This window comes from Lissotriton vulgaris, chromosome 4_1, assembly GCF_964263255.1.
Source record: "Lissotriton vulgaris chromosome 4_1, aLisVul1.2, whole genome shotgun sequence".
NCBI lineage: Eukaryota > Metazoa > Chordata > Amphibia > Caudata > Salamandridae > Lissotriton > Lissotriton vulgaris.
The window spans coordinates 1922890415-1922905388 of NC_141691.1; positions in this window are offsets into that span (position 1 = coordinate 1922890415).

Sequence of the window (14974 nt, forward strand, 5' to 3'; positions counted from 1 at the left end):
CCCTCCATCAAGAACAAAACAAAAATACAAGGCGCTAAGATCCGAATGGCAAGTCCTGGATGTTGAGTGCCTCAGTTGAGAGTTCTGAGCAGTGCTTGTAAGACTGTCTGAAGCTTATTTGCACCTGCTGCAGCTTCACTAGGTCCGGCGGAAATTTTTTCCTTTTCCTTTCTGCTTCTTTTCCTACAATGCGTTTCATCTAAAGACACGACCAGGTCCCTGAATGTGTGCAGGGGGGCGCTATTGATTGAATGAAAATGGCGGCTTGACACAAAGCTGACTCAAGCGTTACTGTTGGTGCTATACAGACAAAAATTGGTTTTCAGTTTGTACATTCTTCAGGTTTTTTTTTCCATCCAAGTCTGATTGAGAGTTTGTAGAAAAATGGCTTCAGATTTTCCACATACTACTCTTCAACATTCTTCCTAAATGTAACAATGTGAAACTCACTAGGAGAACGGCTGTTTCTGTTTCCTTTCAAAATGCTGCCACCAATATTTTCTGAATAGAAGACACCATCTTGTAACATAAAGGGCCGAAAGGGGTTCTGGTCTGGCCGATGGTTGGTGGAGACATTTTGACTATATCTTGGACCTGCCCGGCCTCGCCCAAAATGGCGCCGGTATAAATGGGACTCGTAACTCTTTGCCCGCAAATGTATATCTAGAAAATGTTATTGTAAGTGGCCCTGTCGTATTTTAATTACAAAATGTACGTCCACCGATTCCGCAACTGTTAGACACCTTTGTTCTTGTCACCTAATGGCCCGCTCGTTACGTTCTTCTACAGTGTAAATGTCTCCTCATCATATACGATTTGAGTTTGCTCCGTGGCCGGCCCACGTGGTTATAGGCCCGTATTTGTATACTGACATTTTCACAATAAAGGTTTTTAAAACAAAACACGGTAGTAGTATTTTCATTTGTAAAGTTTTTACTTTTAGTGACTGTTTTCGAATCAGTAAAAGGCAAGTGAAATAAAGCAGTCCAATTACATGACGGATAAAAGGTATAATATGTAGGAACGCAGTAAAGATAAATGGTCAAGGGCAGTTGTGTTTTTCATGTCTGCAACATAAAGTGATCGATAAGAATCTGATAATCAGGCGTATCGGCGACTAAGACAGCAGGCCGAATCTCTTTTACTCAACGGCTCCGTCATGGAAGGAAGAAACGCCCTTTTTCTCGAAAAAGGAATATATTTTACTTGCAAGACAGTTGTAAATTTTCCGGGAAAGTACATTAGCCTGGAATATTATAACATATGTTTGAAAAAAAAATATTGTTCGAAAATAATAAAAAGCGTAATTTTTAGGTCATAAGACCAAGCTTTTCATCATTAAATTAACAAAAGTAAAATGAACCAATGAAAAGTTTTATTAACAAGTCACATGACCTGTTATGCTTACGTTACGCGCTGCGCGCCGCGCCTCGGATCACTTCCGGGTGCGCTAACGCGGCGTGTCATAAAACGCATTACGCGACAACGTAGGTCAAGAATATAGTCTAAATGTCTCCACCAACCAGCGTTCAGAACACAACCCCTTTCAGCAGTCCAAAAAGTTCTGTTAAATGACAACAGAGGGGACAGGCAACAAGAACCATCAGTCAAAGAGGGGAGGGCAAGTTCTTCTCTTCCGGGTCATGTTGGGGCGCTACCGGAACTGATCGAATTGGTAGTCTACAGTGTTTCTGGATGTTTCAGACTAAAGCTGGCGTCAGCATGAGACCACTACCATCTCGTAGCTCCGTCGTGGCCATTCCACGAGCAATCATGGCAGCCGCTCCCCACCAGAAGCCTGCGGGAGTCGGAGGCCCCCAAGACTTTTGTAGAATCTTCACGGCTGAGGGGACGCTTTTCGAGAATGGGACCCAAGCCCTAGCAGACAAGCGTCCGAGTTCCAAGGTGTCCCAGGGCCATTTTAGTGGACCAGGCCCAAAACCGAAGAGCCGGCCGCCATTTTGAGAGTCCTGTGGCAGCCGCCTATCGCTGCACCGCAAGAGCGGGCGCATCTCAACTACATGGTGAGCGAGACGCTGTAGTCGCAAGAGCGGGCGGAAAACAGCTGAATGGCGGAAGAGGCACAGTGTAGCAAAAGCGGGCGGAATGGCAACTAAAACGATAAAGGGGCGCCCCACTACAGCTTGTCTTCAGGTCAAGCGGATTGTGGGACAAGGTCCAGAATTGAAGAGTCATCAAAAGGCAAAAAGTACCGCCGGACCCCGGGAGCCGGCCGCCTATGTCGGGGGCGATCTCAGGCTACACCTGTGCTATAAGACTTGGGGAGGGTGTCGGAGCCAAGCGTCTTCTCCGAGTCCATGGCCATCACAGCGTCCCTCAGGGGCCTCCGTCAAGCTGTTTAGGAAGGTAACATATCACATTGTTTTCTAATGCAGTCAGGTCCACAAACGACACTCACTTACTTTGAGAATAGTGAAGCTGCAGTAGGTGGAAATAAGCTTCAGACAGTGTTACAAGCGCTGCTCAGAACTCTTAACTATGGCACCCAACATCTAGAACTTATGCTATTTGAGAATGGTAGTGACATCGAAGCATCTCAGGGACCAAAACCATTAACGTACTTTCACGTATGAAAATCTTACTTGGGGAGGGGGCAGGAGCGAAGCGCCCCCTCCCAGTCAGCGCCACCACACCGTATGTTGAAAATCTGAAGCCATCGTTCTACAAAGTCAACCAAACTTGGATTGAAAAATCTAGAAAAATGTACAAACTGAAAACCAGTTTTGGTCTGCATAGCATCAGTAGCAACGCTTGAGTCAGCTTTGTGTCAAGCCGCCATTTTGATTCAACAAAGCACAGGCATTGAAAAAGGCTGAAATTCAGAACTCTAAACTATGGCACCCAACATCCAGGAGCTTGCTATCCGGATCTTGGAGCCTTGTGCTGTTTTCGATCTATTCACACATCGGTCCACTACTGACATCATCTTATAAACCAACGTTATGTAAATAGTTTTTTAATAAAATGTTTTACCCTGTTTCTTTGCTGGTGTGTTGTCTATATTTTTAATATTTGCATAGGGTTTGTCATTATTTTGTGCGGGATGGGTGATGGAGCCGAGCTGTCTTGCAGCCCTCATGGTGTGGAGCTCAGTTCATGTCACTATTTTCGTATTTCTCAAGAAGGGTTGTTCCTAATATTTCTATTTTAGCGAGGTCAAAAAGAGATCCAATTAGTGGCCTACTGATTTTGCTCGATTACTTTTATTTTTTTTACACGATTTTTCACTATCTGCAAAGACTAAACAGAGTATTGCGACTTTGTGCTTGTTTGTAAATAGAGAATGATCCAAAGAGAACCAATTCTAAAACAGTAAATGCTTGGACAACAATCAATCAAATGGAGAGACAAGGAGGTACGACGGATTACAACGGAGGGGAGGGGGGGGGCAGCGTTCAAAGCACATCAGCGTGCATAAATACGAAAATGTTTTTATCTATCACGTACTTGACATTTTAAAGCTTTTCATATTTGCTATTAAAAAACCAATGAAATTCACAGAAAAAACCATAGGTTATAGTGGATATATAGTTAGGAATTTGCATTTACAAAACCTTGAAAATTCAATGAAAAAACCATAGGTTATAGGCCATATATAGTTAGGAATTAGCATTTACAAAACCTTATTTTACTCGCATAAAACCATTGAAATTCCATATATAGTTAGCTAACTATAAGCGCTAACTATATATCGCGCACCCGCAATCCACTGCTGATGATGTCACATATTACATCATTCATGACATGGTCAGTGACATCACTGATGACATCACTGATGACATCTCAAATGACATCACTGATGACAACTCAAATGATATCAATGATGACATCTCAAATGACATCACTGATGACAACTCAAATGACATCACTGATGACATCTCATTTGTCATCACTGATCACATCACTCATGTGATAATACAATGAACCTCTTCAGACTCTAATATAACCTTACATACACTCAGTATAAACAGACACTCACAGACTGTCACTCATCCATGGAGTTACTCACACACCTAGTCAGTCATGCAAAGAATCAATCACACCTCCATTTCCTCAACTATACAGTTATACACATCTTACTTATTCAAACATATAATAACACATATTTACTCTCTTATATAATCCCTGATACAAGCTCACAGTGATCGATACAGCCACTCACACATTCACTGGCTCTTATGTTCAGTTATTTATATATCTCAACTCTCACATGTATTGTGTTTTACATACGTACTTACTTGCACATGTAGCAATGAGAAATCCATTCACTCACCAACACACCCATGCACAGTCAACCGCCCATATAGCTGTTTCCACATGCACTCTTGAACTCATACTCCTAGTGAATCAACTGCTTACACATCTATGCACAGAGTCACGCACCTCCCAGCCACCCACACACACACTCAGCCTCCCATTCAAATATTTGGGCAACCAATCAATAACCCATATGGCCACTCTTATAGCTACTGATCAACACATGCAGCAGCTTACACAACATCAAACATACTGATGCACGAATTAAGACAGTTTAGTCACTAACCCATGTACTCAGTGAGACACATTTAATCACTCACTCATACAGTCAGTCATGCACCTACTAAATTCTTCATCCAGACACTTATACATCCACTCATTCTTCAATATGTGAAACATATTTAAACTTTACAGACACATACAATCACTGGATGTTGTGATCAGTGATGTCATCAGTGATGTCACTGACCATGTCATGAATGATGTAATATGTGACATCATCAGCAGTGGATTGCGGGTGCGCGATATATAGTTAGCGCTTATAGTTAGCTAACTATATATGGAATTTCAATGGTTTTATGCGAGTAAAATAAGGTTTTGTAAATGCTAATTCCTAACTATATATGGCCTATAACCTATGGTTTTTTCATTGAATATATATATATATATATATATATATATATATATTTTTTTTTTATTAAAGTTATTTTTCGGTGTATTTCTGTTAATATGATGTTTGACTTGAGGAAAGTAATTATAGTTGATTTGTTTGACATTTTAAAGACACTCGTCGCCTCAGCTGTCACAACATAGGGCAAAAAGTTGCAGGAGATACAAATTCCATTAACATTTTGCCCTGCCCCTTTGCTTTCGGAAATACCTTTTGCGAGGCAGAGCTATGCCTCGTGATTCTTTTTTGTAATAAAAGTGCAGACGTCGTAACTACAGTACTTGCTTAAAATAATTTACGAAGTAATGTAGTACAGATGGACATTTGTACATGCATGGGTCCTCATTTATGAGGTTTTGGCGTAGGGAGGCACAGCAAGTCACCTTGCTATGCTGCCATACTCAAAGTTAAAGGGCAGGAATGCACCATATCCAATACGGTGCATTTTTGTCCTTTTCCCTGCGCTGGCGCTTTTTCATCACCCTAGCGCAAACATAGGCACCTTTGCACCATCGCAGGCACCTTTGCACCATGGTGTTGTCGACGGGGTTGCCCCACTCAGGGAATACTAGTCTCACAGTTGCCCAAACTTTTGCAGCGGCCCGCAACTGCGGTGCCACTTTGTAACTAAAAGAACACTGGCAACAATCGTGCTAGATGGAGCCCCCCTTCAGGGACTCTCAGAGGAATTGTCTACAATGTCACAGCTGCCAAGTCCTGCGGTGCAGCTGAGGAAAATAAGGCTAACACAACACGAGCCTGACAATGTCCAGTTGGGAGCCCCACTCTGGGACTCCTGAAGGAAAACTGCCTCATGTTGCAGCTGCCCACTGTCAGGCGGGGCAGCTGTGACACCAACAAAACATGGGCACTTCTTGTGCCGCTTCCGGCATCCTCAATACTTCCCAGAGCCCACACTCACAGGGACTCTTCTTGTGCTGCTCCAGGGCTCCTCCTGTCACTGGAGATCTCCGTGGGCCTGCCTCCCCTTCTGGTAGGTAGGGAAATGCTGGAGAGCAGCGATGGAGCCTGCAAGGATCCACAGCCTCTCGCTCCTCTTTGGGCACCGATCTTCCTGTGTGGCATGCGTGGGACTCCTACCGGCTCACGGAAGCCCTTGCTCAGGACTCAGCGATTTCCTGGTTCCGGGGCGGGCCTCGCCCACAGCCATGTGGCCCATGTCTGACTTCCTCTTTTCAGGGCCCCTGTCACCGGCGTAGGCTGCGGCGGTGATTTTGCTGCCAAAACGCAGGGAGGGCCCCCGCTGGCCCAAAATTGTGTTGTTAAAACTGGGGGTCTCTAGTTGGCAGAGGTAGTTACCACTGTCCAAATAGGGACCCTTGCTTCTAATCAGGGTAAGAAGTATACACTCTTTATATAATCCCTGCTCACCCCCTTGGTAGCTTGGCATGAGCAGTCAGGCTTATCAAAGGCAATAGGCAAAGTATTTGTACCAACACTCACAGTAAAACAGTGAAAACACCACAAACTGACTCCACAACAGTTTAGAAAAATGAATGTATTCTTAGTCTAAACTACACAAGACCAAAGCGACAGAAATCCAACATACACAAGTCAAGAATATGGTTTCGAAAGAGTTCTTAAGGTTGCGTTAAAATAATCCACAGTTGCGTCACATTTTAGCCAACAGTACCTTTAGATGTGACATAAGTTCCAAGTGAAACCTGTAGTGTTGAAAAGCAAGCGTTGCGTCACTCCCGAGACCCTGGGGAGGTGATGCAACAGCCCTGCTGGATGTAGCGGGCGTGTTGCGGTGACTCTGGTCTGTATGGGGAGGGATGCAATACCTTGTGTGGATTCCGGTGCACAGGTTTCTTTGGAAGCGTCCCGCAAATGGTACGATCCGATGATCTTCGGGGCGGAGATGAACTCCGGTGAGGCGACGATGCACGGCTCGGTGTTGATCTTCTCCTCTCGCTGTCCTACGATGCGATGGCTCTGCGACGACTTTAGCAGCGCCGTGATGCGGTTCACAAGCAAGCGGTGCGACGATCTCACCCAGTGACAACAGGCTCTGCGACAATACTTGCAGCAATGGTAATTTTCCCGCACCGGACTGGTGCGGCCCGCAAGCGAAGGATGCGATGACTCTGGCAGCGGCAATAGGCGCTGCGACGATCTCGGCCTTCGCGGCGGCGGGAATTTCCTCGCACTGACAGGGATGTACTCCGCAAGCGAGCGATGCGTTAACATTCGCAGAAAGTTCTTCAAATCTTGGTTTCCAGCTTCCCAACACAGGTACAACTTCCAGAGGCACCTAAACTGGCCCAAGCACTCTAGGAAGGACAGAACTCTCTCAGCAGAGTTCAGGGAAGCTGGGGGTGAAGTCCTATTGTTCCTGGGACTTCTTAACAGGGAACCAGCTCTTCTTCAGGCCCTTGGAGATTCCTTCAAGCAAGGGAACACAGCACAAAGCAAAGTCCTTCCCCTCTCCTTGGCAGCAAAGCAACTGCAGGTCAGTACACAAGCCCACAGCAGGACAGTCTTCCTTCTACAGGGAAGCACAGCCCTGGAGCACTTTGTTGACATGATTCCTTCTCTCCATTCACAGTGCAGGGCAACGACATCAGACGCACCTCAGGGGGTAGAGCCAGCACTGTGGGGGCCAGGAACAGTCCCATTCAGGTCTCAGGTGCAACTCCTCCCTCCCATCTAGATGCAGATCTCTCTATTCAACACTGGGCGGAATCATTCTGTCCCCTGAAATCCCCAGTGGTAAAGTGCCCAGAGTCCTATTGCAACAACCACAGGTCAGGAAAAATAAAGGAGGAAGAAGCAACAAGTTTGGGGATAACCCTGCAAAAAGGGCCATTTCCAACAAGTGTAAATGAGGGGTGGGCACCCACGAAAGCTGCAAAGTGCAGGGTGGGCACCTGCTGGCCAAAAATAAGTGTAAATGCGGAGTGGGCACCTGTTGGCTTCAGGAGCGTAGGGTGGAATCCAACATGCCAGGATTCCCCTCACATACTTTGTAGCTGCACGCTACAGTCACTAGCTCCCCTTCTTCTCCTGGGCAGTTGAAATATAGCGCTGACAAGGTGCTGGAAAGCTGGCTGAGGTCCAGAATGTAGAGGCCAGGCTGAGCAAGGTCAGCAGACCGGGGACAGCAAACTAGGCAGAGCAGCAATTCCTAGGAACAGTCAGACACAGCAAAGAGGCAATCCTTCCAGCGCAGCAACATCTACTCCTGCAAAGTCTCTTCCTGGTCCAGTGAAAGGCAGAGGGAAAGAGTTGGATGCAGGCAGGCCAGCATGCAGGGACCCCCAAGAGCCAGCAGCTGGGTCCCGCTGGGGTTCCTCCTGGCAGAGTGTCCCCTCCAAGTAAGCACAAGTACAACAACAACATGGGTAACAGCTCCTCTATTTCTATTATATTTCTTCCCTGTCTGCCCCCTTCTAGAAGCTTCTGGTAGGGTCTTGTAGGTTCCAGTCCCAACTGGCTCTAGGAGGGGTGTCAATCACTTTATTTACCAGGCTTCCCTCCTCCTTTGTGAGCTGGGGCTGGGTCACCAGACACACAACAGGGGGGGCAGAGCCAGCATTGTACTGGGCAGGCACAGATCTATTCAGGGACAGGGGACTTCTCCTCCCACTACTTTAATTGCAGATCTTCTATTCAGCCTAGTACTGATTCACCCTGCCCTCCCTGGAGCCCCCACACCTCACCAGCCCCGGGCACTTTCCAGAGCCAGACATGCAATACACATCCGACAGGCAGACACATAGCACACAGAAATGCCAACTTCTAAAAATGTGATTCCTAAAATAGCGAAAAGAAATCTGCGCACACCATTGAGCAGCATTTGATATTTCCATTCCAAACATACCAAACATGAAAGACTTATTTTGTTCCATTCAGGAGTTATCCCATAAGTGGGGGGGGGGGGTTCCCAATGTTAGCCTTTGTAGGGCAGAAAGCACATTCACCCTGCACTGCTAAACAGTGCTAAAATTCCCAGAGTCCTAAAGCCACCAACACCATGTCAGGAAAAAGGCTAGGAGGAAGGCAAAAAGTTTAGGGATGACTCTGCAAAAAGGGCCAAGTCCAACAAGCACAACAGTCACACACAGATGAATTGTAAAAACAGACCCTGAAAAAGTCATCTGTGAAATCTGTACTGAGCCAAAGCACTCCTAAAACACTCATTACCAATAGGATAAGCAGGGGAATCCAGATCATACAACATGGGTCAAAAGTATGTTTTCTGCAAACATGGAAAGCAAACATGCAAACGAATGAATATTGCAAACACAGTGAAAAACAAATCAAAGGGGCAAACACATATTTAACAACAGCACTCCAACTCACCAGTCAAATCACAATAGGCTATGGATGGTCTGCACCTGGAGACACAACAGCAAATATAATAAAGCACAAGAGTTATCATCAACAGCACTACCACTTCTTCAACGTGCAGACATAGCGGCAATGCCACGGCGGGCAGAGATGCAGCCAATCTGTGAGAACATCTTCAATTCATACATATTAACCTTAATCATTCATGGCTACTCATGTACCACCTCAGGAGGCAGAGGAGAGCTCATTTGAAAAGGACAGCCCTCTGGGACCACATCAACCGGGATTGTGTACAGAGATTTTTCCTCGTGCAATATTTTCTGGTTGATTTTGTAAAAAAAAGGAATTATTAAAAAGAGAGGCTACTAAAACCACACTCACAGTAAACTGCTCGTACGATGCAGCAAATTGTATGTGCCTGGGAAGAACTACATTCAACTATTTTCTCTTTTGAAGCATTTTTTAACATTCAGAAAAAAAACCTATCAAGCAAAAACTTTACTGGTGAGCAAATTTTCTTACTGACTTCTACACACAATACACAACCTTGGCTTTTTCACTTGCAGTTCTTGCCAAATCAATGTTACCCTAGAATTGCATCATTCCAGGGAATAAGAGTCTCAAGGTTAATGTAACCTCAAGTAATATCTTTCACATTTTAAATTATATCAAGAAAATCGGTAACCTGGATAGGTAGTCCGGGAAACATGGCTTCAGCCGGCTGACTGCCGTAGTGCTCCGCTCCGTCCCCGCTACGGGTTGTCGGCGTTTTCCCCGAGTAAGCTCGTGACAGCTCGCTAATTATGTAATTCAAAGGGCATAGCGAGCTGCAATTTTGGCAAAGAAAAGAATTGTGGACAGTTCTTCACATTTTTGCTTTTGTACTCACCGAGGCTTCGGCTCCGCTTCAATGTGTTTTGACAACAGCGTAGACCACAGGGTAGAGGCAGAGGGCTCCGGAACCGGCAGTGGTAGACGCCCAGCGAGTGAGCAGCGCACACCTGAGCTGCTGCATTGGAGGTAGGCCGCCCTGGAGCTCCGGAAGAACAGGTGCATACGGAGCCTCCGTAATGACTCCCACACAAGCCGAAGCAGAGAGAGCACGTCAGCTTCCAGCACCGCATTAAGCCTCCCAAGTGCGGATTTTGTCACCGGGTTTCACGTAAGTGGTTCGCTTGAAGAAGAAGACGAAGCTGACTGCACTAATAAGGTAAAAGGGAAGAAAGGAGGGTGCGTGTTGAGAGCCTCGGATTTATCCCCCTTGTTTATGAATGCAGCAGAAATCGCTAAGGGAAATAAAAGCAAAAGCTCAGCTAAGGGCCTGGAGAAGGTTAGAAATTCTCGTAAAAGGAGGGGTAAAGGAGGGGAGTCAGCTTCAGGAGAGAAGCTCCCAAGGGAGGCACCAGAAGTCTTAGAGAGCCATCAAGCCTCCATCCAACTACCCTCTGACCTGAATCCTAGGAAAACATCTTCATATCTCTCTGTCGAAGTGAAAGCAAAGAGGGGAAGAAAATGCAGTAAGGCAAAACCTCCCCCAGCCCCTACCCCTAAGATTACTCCTTCGCTGCGCTCATACTTTAAGGTCATCCCACAGGTGCTGGAAATAGGACAAGAACGCTTATTGAGGGATAATATCTCTATCGAATCAATCACTGAGGTTAATGAAATGGCATTGATTGAACACGATCCAGCGCCAGCCCACTCCAGCATCATTATGGCTCAGTCTAAGGAATTCGACTCGGATGCTTTACTGCATCCCTGTTCGGGGGCAGGTGGAGACTTATCAGCCCCATCGGTCCCAGACCTATTCAATAATCAGACGGTGCCCGCAGGTTCAATTTTTGAAACTACTGCATCAGGGTCAGTGGCAGCTCATGCTATAACATCGTCTGCTGCATCCTCACTTTCACAAGAAGAAAATAGAGGTGAAGATCTTCCTAGAAGGATAGACTTGGTAAATACTGAAAATAGCCTGGAAGCCGATGTACCTTCTGAGCCTCTTTTGGCTACTAATCCCGCTCCTAATCCCGCCGTCGGCGACGGCGGTCTTTTTTCCTGCTTTGAGGTAAATGGAGCCTTGGATCCTAATTCCGTTCCTATCTCTGTCGCCTCATTGCAGCAGATGTTTGCAGCGCTATCAGTCGAGATTAAGCAAGGATTTGAGGAGTCAGCCTCAAACCAAAGAGAAATAAGACATTTCTGCGAGTCCTTAGACGAAAAGATTGTTAGCCTATCGATAAGAACTCAAGTCTTAGAAGAGACAGTGGGACAAATCTCTATGCGCGCAGAGGGCACTCAGGAAGATATACTGAAGTTAAAAAGGGATGATATGGCCTTATCAGAGAGAATGGAGGTTGTGGAGAATAATGCTAGGCGAAGCAATATTCGCATCCTGAATGTTCCAGAAGGCAGCGAAGGCACAGACATCAAGAGCTTCATTATCTCGCTGCTTAAAGAATCTCTTAACCTCCAGCACTCTAACGAGGACCTAGCATACAATAATACAACGTATCCATAGGGATCCATTCAGGCGCAACCCGCAGAGGACCAAGCCGAGGAAAATCCTTGTCAACTTTCACACTTACTCTTTGAAAGAACAAATTTTGAACCTTGCCTTAAAGCAAAAATCACTAGCAGGCAAAGGATTTAATTTCCAAATACGCTCCGACTCGTCTAGATTTAATCTTGACAAACAGTGGGAGCTAGGTAGAAGAATGGATGCTTTTCGAAGGCTGGGTGCTACGGTGCAGATGGGTTTCCACGCATCTCTTAAAATAATGTTTGACAACAAAATGCACAATATTCGATCAGTGCAGGCTTCAGACCAGCTGTTAATGTATCTAGGCAGTAGGAAGGAGAAGGGGGCTAGCTTATTGGGACAAACAGGATGATCTATTATTCAATGGGCCTACAATTTCACCCCACAGCATCCCCTACCACTATAGGCTTAGGCTTAGTCAACACTACAAAAAGAAAAAATATACACAAACACAAACACACATAAACTAAAAACGAAAAGAGTAAAAAAAAAAAAAAATAGGTGTTGTCCTAATCTCCTAGGGTGAGATAATAATAATAACAATCTCTCGCAAAAAAAAAAAAAAAAATAAATAAATATAAATATAAAAAGCTGTAAGGCGAGCATAGTATGATATAATATAATGAGAGGCACATGAGGTGGGGACGGGGAAGAGCAGGGGCACTTACTTCCGGGAAACTTCCGGACAGTGAGTTCAAGAGTTTCCCATGGGAGGGGGGGGTTTGGGGGGTCACTGGCGGGGGAAGGGACGCAATAAAAATGAAAAAAAATATCCACTGAGCCTTGAATTTAACTTAAGGGCAGCTAACGGGAGGACACCCTCGGATAGGGGGGGTGCCCATACATACAATAGACCAGGTCACACCTCTAGGCTAGATTATTTCCTAATAGATGTATTTTTATGGCCTTATGTAAGGGACATGCAGGTGGTCCCCTCGACCGAAAGTGACCACAATTCACTCTCCCTAGGTATGGTCCAGTGGTGGCACACTTTAAAGAGGGATAATATTAACCTGGTAGCCGCATCCCCGGATGAGTCTGAAGTCTCCCCCTGTGGTAGAAGAATAAAATGGGCGAAACTGGTCTTATCCGAGGCAAAAGTAGGGGAAATTCAATCCCTTTTAAACCAAGCGGTAACAACCCTCGGAACCTCCCTAGAAGGGGTGGGTAGAGCGAGTGGGCTTTTTGTCTCCCTGGTAGAAGCCTTAACTAACGTGTTTACTATGTACCCAAACAAGTCGGGTAACAAAGAATTTAAAAAAACAGTCGTTGGTTGGTATACCCAAACTTGTAGGGTTCACAAGACAAGGCTAGTTGAGGCGGTTAAACTTAAGTCCCGAAGTGTAATACAGGAGGCAAGGAAGGCCTATAATAAATCCCTTAAACTTGCTAGGAGGGAGTGGGAAGATAAATTTTGGGATGACCTGCTCCAGGCTAGTAAAATCAGGGATTCAAGGGCCTTTTGGAATCTAATAAGCACACGGAATAAACCCGATGCATTTGTAAGACCATGCAACATCCCGCCCCAAAACTGGGTAAAACACTTTGGGACCCTATACCTCCCTCCTGATGGGGAACTGAACGTGGGAATCGACCTTATACGAGAGATTGAACCTCATGCCTATGATCTCTTCACTCCCCTTGAGATTGAGGGGGTTATAGGTTGGGTAGCACCCCGTAAGGCACCGGGCCCAGACGGCCTTCCGGGGGACCTTATGAGGGCATTCCCAGCGGAGTGGGCAAGGGTTATAGCAGCTCTTCTAAACGATATCATGATGGGAGGGGCAGTGCCAGAATCCTGGAAAGGGGCAGTGGTGGTTCCGATTTACAAAAAAGGGTGCAGGGATACACCGGGGAACTACCACCCTATAAGTCTGATAGACTCCACCCAAAAGATAGCTGGCAAAGCTATCCTCGGAAGGATTCTTCATTGGGTGGAGGAGAATAAAATCTTATCAGACTTTCAGGCAGGTTTTCGGGCTGGTATGGGGACAATAGAGCAGGTGTTTAGGCTGGCAATCCTGGGGTGGAAGGTGGTGGAACTAGGCAAGGGTAGTCTTTATTTGGCCTTTATAGACCTGAAGACTGCCTTTGACCTGGTCCCCCGGGAAGAGCTTTGGAGGGTTCTCTATGAGTTGGGACTACCTCCTTACATCTTGTCCCTTCTCATTAGCCTTCATACCCATACCTATGCACAGGTCCGCTGGGGTAAAAACGGAGAGCTCACTGAGAAGATACCAGTCTCGAGGGGCGTAAGACAGGGCTGTGTCTTGGCTCCCACCCTTTTCTCACTATATGTGAACGGGGTGGTAAAACATCTTCAGCAAGAACCAGCCGACGCCCCCTGTCTCGGAGGAGTCCGCATCCCCACCCTACTCTTTGCGGACAACACGCTCCTGATTTCGAAGACCCCACAAGGCCTGCAGAAATTGCTAACGCGATTCCAGGAGTTCTGTACCGCAAAAGGGTTAATAATAAATGTGGACAAAACAAAATACCTAGTCCTAAATCCCCCTAAGAAACTGGGCCGTCCCCCTACACTTAACTCGATCCCCTTAGAGAAAGTAGCCGAATTCGATTACCTCGGTATTCGGATTACGGATAGGATGTCCTGGGCAAATCATATTGATAAAATGGTCCTCAACCATAGAAGAGTAGGAGGAGCTCTCATGAGGGAATTCAGGGCCTCACCTAGGAGATCACTTACCCCAGTAATCGATATCTACAAGGCCAAAGTAGTGTCATCAGCCTTGTATGGGGCAGAACTGTGGGGCCACTGCCGAATGGACGCCCTAGTGACAGCGGAGAGCAAGTTACTGAAATCCATTATCTCCATTCCACTGAGCACTCCATCTGTACCAGTGTGGTTGGACATGGGCTGTAAAAACATCAAAGACCAGGCCCAGCTTCGCCCGCTCCTGCTATGGACACGAATCTGGAGGGGTGAAGAACTAAAATCCTATGCTGATGCCCTGGGGGAAATCCTGAGTCTGGGGGGTTGGGCTAAGATAAGATGGTTAAGAGAAACTAAAAAGCTTCTGGAGATGATCGGACTAGGAGACTGCTGGTCATCACGTTCAGCCCCTCCAAAAAAAGTTGTTAAGGCGCTTTTTTGTAAATGGACTTCGGAGCGTCTAATTACAAACTCTAACCACTGCAAATCCACTATT